The sequence below is a fragment of the Sinohyriopsis cumingii genome, chromosome 11 (assembly GCF_028554795.1).
Source record: "Sinohyriopsis cumingii isolate HCF-2022 chromosome 11, ASM2855479v2, whole genome shotgun sequence".
In the NCBI taxonomy this organism is placed as follows: domain Eukaryota; kingdom Metazoa; phylum Mollusca; class Bivalvia; order Unionida; family Unionidae; genus Sinohyriopsis; species Sinohyriopsis cumingii.
The window spans coordinates 17602510-17609577 of record NC_142971.1 but is presented as its reverse complement, the minus strand read 5'-3'; the positions used below and the strand labels follow the sequence as shown (position 1 = coordinate 17609577).

Here is a 7068-nt window from a genome sequence, read left to right as displayed (position 1 = left end):
GACACAAATGCACAAGCACATAAACGTTGGTTAGGGGAGTATACTATAATATTATTACAATACAAACACACAATGACACACCCAACAAGCGTATGCAGCTAACTTCCTTGAATACTGCCAGCCTTCATATCGGTCTATACAAACAAAATCTGAATTTCCACGGTACTTTCTCAGTGTAAGAAATACTCTCGTCTCACATCCATTCTGAGTCAGAGAAAGTATGGTCAATCATCAGGGATGCGACGTATGTGTATGAAACACCATCTGTGACATAATCATTTCAATTTCGACGTTGGGCTGGGTGCCACGACGCTTTACGCGCTGAATTTTGTTTTTGCTTTTCGTAACTAAAGACAGTATTAGAGAATCCGGAAATATTTTTAATCTAGCGCCTAGGATTGCTTGTAGATCCCGTATTTCGAGTGATATGCAAACAAACAGGCATAACTGCCACACGTGACTGCAAGATAATGATATAGAATTTAAATAAATTGATTTTTACAATGTTAACATCGTTTGTAGCCATATGTGATGATCTAGGATAGCTTACTAATTAGCATTGATATCTTCTACTAGGATAGCTTACTGATTAGCATTGATATCTCCTACTATGATAGCTTACTGATTAGCAGTTATATCTCTTACTATGATAGCTTACTGATTAGCATTGATAAATTTTACTAGGATAGCTTACTGATTAGCAGTGATGTCTCCTACTGGGATAGCTTACTGATTAGCATTGATATATCTTACTAGGATAGCTTACTGATTAGCAGTAATATCTCGTACTAGGATATCTTACTGATTAGCATTGATATCTCCTACTGGGATAGGTTACTGATTAGTATTGATATATCCTACTGGGATAGCTTACTGATTAGCATTGATATATCCTACTAGGATAGCTTACTGATTAGCATTGATATCGCCTACTATGATAGCTTATTGATTAGTATTGATATATCGTACTAGGATAGCTTACTGATTAGCAGTGATATCTCCCACTGGATTAGCTTACCGATTAGCATTGATATCTCCTACTAAGACAGCTTACTGATTAGCATTGATATATCTTACTAGGATAGCTTACTGATTAGCAGTGATATCTGCTCCCGGGATAGCTTACTGATTAGCATTGATATATCCTACTAGGATAGCTTAATGGTTAGCAGTGATATTTCATATTATGATGGGTCACAGAGGCTTCAATAACACTACGAGTCAAACCCAAAAGTGTAACGGGTGTTTTGGTTTTTTATTGTCTATATTTACTTATTATACACGCATTTGCATATAATATCGTCAGTTTTGTTCTCATTATATGAAAGTTCTTCCACATACAAATGCTAATGAAAATCCAACCGTATTTCTATGCTCTTGGTTTTTGTTATTGTTGTGATAATATGTTGTTATTGATCTTCGTTGTTAATGTTGGTGGTGCCGCTAGTGTTGTTATTTATAGAACTAAATACTGTACAGATTTATTCTGACAAGTTTGTTTTAGTTTTGCTGACATAGGACTATTTTTCTGATTAAAAGTAATACCTTCATTTTGTGACTTGTTTTATCATGAACACCTATCATGTAGATATACATACCATCTGTTTACATATATATACAGTATGTAACAATTGTCTTTCTCTCTTTGACCCGCCAATGAAATAATTTATTCCAAAGCAGTGAAGAATTCTGGTTCAGGGGTTTATTCAAAAACCCTTATTCTGAGTTAAATAAAATACACCGTACAGTTGAACAACGGAGAAACTTAGTCTTTCATGTAAAACGAATCACACGTTTGAAACTTGAATAATCCTTATAAACAATCCTGGACCTGCCCCTCCCAAGAGCGCGTTTTCTGTGCAAAACGTTATTGGTTACAAGTGAACAAGGGCACGACACTTGAAACCGAAGTTTGCTGTCAGTTGTTTATTTACGCCACAACGACGATAATAACATGACGATCTCATGCACATAAATACAGGACTTATCTAGCCCAAAATAATATATCAAGTTTAACATCGTCATAATTGAGGGAAATATGGAATATGATAACATTCGCAATGACGTCAGGGGGTCTACTTTTAAACCAGTGTTTAACAGATATGTAATCATTTAAAAGAACTCGTTCAGGGAGAAACAGACAGTCACATATTGTTAAAATTACAGGTATCACAGAATGAGCAACGTGCCAGGTAAAATTTGAATATCGATAATACAGATATGGCTCTTTAATAATTAATTCATTAATCAATTAATTAACTCAATGATTGTATCGCTTTAAATGATTCTTGTAATCGTTAAAATAATAGAAAATGCCAGAACCTCGTATTTTTAATGTTTTCACGTGAATCATGCAATTTAAATACTGTCGTTTATTTTCGTATTTATTTGACCTGATCGTCTCACTGCGCTCATCTTTCCTAGAATCACCATGTCGCTCAGTGAGGATACATTCTGACGAAGGAAAAAGAGGACTAAATAGAAAAAAGAGAAAGAGTGTGGTAAGTTATTATTCATGAGAAAATTTACCGTTTGTACCCATATGTAATTAACATATTTAAGCAATCAGCCTACGAGGGATATTTCAAAAGTACTGAATATTATTACGCTGTACAACAAAGTTTTTTATTAGTGGGAAGTTCGTCAGTCCATCCTCTAAAATTACGTCCATGTACCTATCCACACTTTCTCAGTCTGATTATTCAATTACATGTATCAGATACTATTTTGTATTCACTCTTTGGTACGTTGTTCACACATTGGAGAACTGCACTTCCAACCACTTGGTGGCTTTCAATTCGCCTGCTCCTCAGCGAATTTTTGATAATGTGAATCAGCCATATGTAAGCTCGATCTAAATAAAGACTGTATGGAGGATATGGAAAAGTTTGGATTCTGTGCTCCGTCAGGAAGTCTGTCACAATGGCGGATCAATTCCCCAGTATGTTGTCATGGAGTAGATTAATACACCAGGTACCAGTGCGCCAATGGGTTGTTTGAAAATGTTCTTCTATACTTGGCAACACTTTAAAAATGCACAGTGGCATTAACCAGAATAAGGCACAGGTGCCTGGACGACCGGGTCTACTGCATCAAGAAATAATGTATAATACTCTTTACAATTCGACTAGGCCAATCGTCATATTGTCTCTGTTCAGTTTCTCAGATCCAACTGTATTAGTTTCTCTTTTGTCAGGTTAAAAATAGTAAATCAAATGTTTTATCACCTGTGACACTCTCTTTCAAACGTCTATGGTCTTTTCATATTTCATCCTTCAACAAATGCCATAACATCTTGTAGTAATATATTTTCTGAGCTTCAAACGATTTTTCATTCTATTAAAAACGGCTGACGAATATTACCCGTGATCATAGAAATATATTCCACTGTGCATTAAACAGCTTCCTTAATGTCCCTCTTCACCTCAGCCACTTCCCACTCTCCTATCACAACAATTGCCATCCATAATGTGGATCATCTTCCATAGATACGTGAGAATCTTTAAAAAGATGAAATCAGCAGAATTACATCCGTAAAAGTAGACCATGATATCGTAAGTACCCTGAGAGTTCCCGGATTTTATATTATGCTCTTTGTTCGGTATACTTTTTATAGGTATGCTCTTTCCTTGGTAGTGGACAGCTCCGGTGGCGTAAGTGGTTAGAGCGTCCACGGGAGGTCGATGGTTCGAACCCCGGCTGAGTCATAACAAAGACTTATAAAAGTCATACTAACAGCTGCCTCGATGGGAGCTCAGCCGTAATAGATTAGTGTTCAGACAGGTCAGCCTGGTGTCAGGATAATGTGACTGGGTGGGACATCATGCTATATGTACGCAGCATGATGCCCCAGTGCTAGACATCACTATAAACTGCCAAACTGCAAACCTCGTAGCGATATGACATAATTTGTTTTAAAGCTACGTCAAAAATCCAAATCACACACACACACACACACACACACACACACACAATGATCGGTACCAGAATGGATCTCCTTCGACAATATTACGTCACTGTCATTTACCTATATTACGTCACAGGCATATATTTGCATGTGTCAGACGTGATGCCCATGCAGCGACAGATCATTTTATGGAATGTTATTTTGTCTATCGATCGAGCATTAAAGTTATGGACATGTTCATGAAACCGGAAAAGTTATAAGAAAATATTCAGAACTTTCCCAATACTTCTCGTTTACCCAGATCGTCCGTGACAAATTACATCGGCAAATCAAATGCTAAACGGCTGATTGGTTCTTCACTATTTGTAATGGGGTGATCGTTACATGCAAGTTTATAATCTAATCTAAAATCTTATAAGGTTTGTTCGACATCATTGATAACACTGTTATTGTTATCATCAATATTTCCACCCTGATAAAATATGACATACAACATTTCGATTTTTTTTATAGAATTGACATGTATAAATCAATCTTAATAATTTTGAAAACTACTTTCTGAGACCCGAAAATATCCACAATTTGCATGAAAGGAAACGTTTTATATAAAAAATGATTTAACATTTTTAAAATAAAAGTTATACTCTACCTCAAACCCAAAGTAAACGTCTCTGAAGTAAGTTCGAAGGGTATTTTGTTGCTCTTTAACAAAAAGTATTTTTTCAACTGCTGATAAAATACATTATCTGGCATGCAAGATGTAAAACATCCGGTTCATACAATCGTGATTTACATTAACGTCTGCATGATTTCTCCATTATTATAATTATCTTAGTGCTGCACAAACCAAATTGTGAATAACGTAGGACCGGTTCTATAACTACATACCGGAAATCAGAATATGTGCTGATCTTTGTACAATTTTAAGCAAAAAAGAGCAAATCTTGATATCTGGATCCATGCTGTTTGCGTTTTCGCGTGAGTTGTACATAGTTACCAAACTATGTTAACATTGTGTAAAATGGAAGTTAAATATGGTTGCAAACGATGTTAATATTGTGTAAAATGAAAATTGAACTGGCTAAAAACGATGTTAACATTGTAAAAACGGAAGTTTAATCAATATGTTTAAATTCTATATCATTATCTTGCAGTCACGTTTTGAGCTACTACAAATGGTATTCGCCTACGTTGTATATGTGCTGATGTTCCTGCTTGTGGACTTGAAGAGAAAATTGCAAGTGCATCCAAACAGTGTGGCAGTTATGCCTGTTTGTTTGCATATCACTCGAAATACGGGGTCTACAACCCGTCCTACGCGCTAGATTAAAAATATTTCCGGATTCTCTAATACTGTCTTTAGTTATGAAAAGCAAAAACAAAAGCGTCGTGGCACCCAGTCCAACGTCGATTATGTCAAAGATGGTGTTTCATACACATACGTCGCATCCCTGATGATGGACCATACTTTCTCTGACTCAAAATGGATGTGAGACGTGATTATTTCTTACACTGAGAAAGTACCGTGGAAATTCAGATTTTGTTTGTATAGACCGATATGAAGGCTGGCAGTATTCAAGGAAGTTAGCTGCATACGCTTGTTGGGTGTGTCATTGTGTGTTTGTATTGTAATAATATTATAGTATACTCCCCTAACCAACGTTTATGTGCTTGTGCATTTGTGTCAGGTAACAATGGTCGAAAAAAATATATAACATCCTTCCCCATTTGTATGTATAATTGTCTTTGCTTGAAAAGAAGAACAAGCAACCAACATATAATTGGTATAAAGGAAAAAAGTATTCTACACTTTTTTACCTAGCTCTGAATAAACTTATTATTTTCCTTTTAAGTACAATCACTCATTGCATTCTGTTTGGTGCTTTGTCATTATTTATAGTTTTATTCTCTCTCTCTCTCTCTCTCTCTCTCTCTCTCTCACACACACACACACACACACAATAGAAATATAAATTATATGAATATAGCGAAATAACACAGATTTCATTCATTGGTTTCGACACAGCTGATACAGTATTGCAGCTGAGTTTATTCAATGCGACCAATCTTAACACTGGTTTCCTTAAATCGAATTAGACAGACACAGTAAAGTACTTTTGAAGTTCTTGAAATACATTCAATACATACAATCATACCTTAGAATATCCAGTTTTTCCAGTTTTGAAAAACTGTATCCGTCATTAGGTATATTTGACTGTCTCTTCATCATTTTCTATTCCCTTAGAGAACCATACTGTCGTTAATGTAATGTTAAATTCCCATAAGCTCCATACTATCCTAATTATTTATCCCATATAATCCCTACATCCGTTTCGCAGTACTAATTTTCCAATGTGTCCAAATCCTATTAAATCCTGTGTTAATCCAAACCATCTTCAACTTTAACTCATTGTGAATTTCTGGTCATATGTTAACCGGATTTTTTTAGAAGCTGGACTGTAAACAAGCAAACATGCAGTGGGTCACAGATTTCACTTCCGGACCAAAAAAGTGGCTCAGTGTTCAGTGTCTGTAAAATGCACAGAGACAATCATACCAACTACGCTCATATTCTAAAGAAGAAACAATTTCCTTTAAATCAATGCCAGGAATGCCCGAATCTAACCCTGGCATCACCACCAAAGCAAAAGAAGAAAAAATACTCTAAAAATGTTGATCCTGTATTTTAGGAATCTATAATTGCTACCTTTATCTAAAAATCTATTAAATAGTTTATATGATTTCACCATCTCCCTTGTTTCTTTCATCTTGTTGCGCCACATCCCTTAGGTTTATTTTGCATAGTATGATCTTCCAATATTTATTAAATAAGTATATTTACTTACATAACTACTTCCTTACTACACTATACACTATAAAATACATTCATGCTGTAAAACCATTTGACTATTTTCTGAAGAACAGGAGGGGAACATATATCCTGAGTGTAGTATTTTCAGTCACAGTATTACTACACCTTTAATCATATAGTGCGATTAATTTTTTCCTTCAGTATATTACTACTACTACTGAATTTACCTAGATATACGTCATTTATACAAACATGCAAAACTTTTCATTATATATATATATATATATATATATATATATATATATATATATATATATATATATATATATATATATATATATATATATGT

General features: G+C 34.9%; 1 long non-coding RNA gene across 1 annotated transcript; it reads left to right on the top strand.

The window, feature by feature from the left end:
* Positions 1 to 1948: 1948 nt before the first annotated feature.
* Positions 1949 to 6653, top strand: LOC149787679 (uncharacterized). Its single transcript, XR_016424089.1, has 3 exons — positions 1949 to 2192; positions 2425 to 2501; positions 5062 to 6653. It is a non-coding gene; the product is annotated as an uncharacterized LOC149787679 (long non-coding RNA).
* The last annotated feature ends 415 nt before the right edge of the window (positions 6654 to 7068 follow it).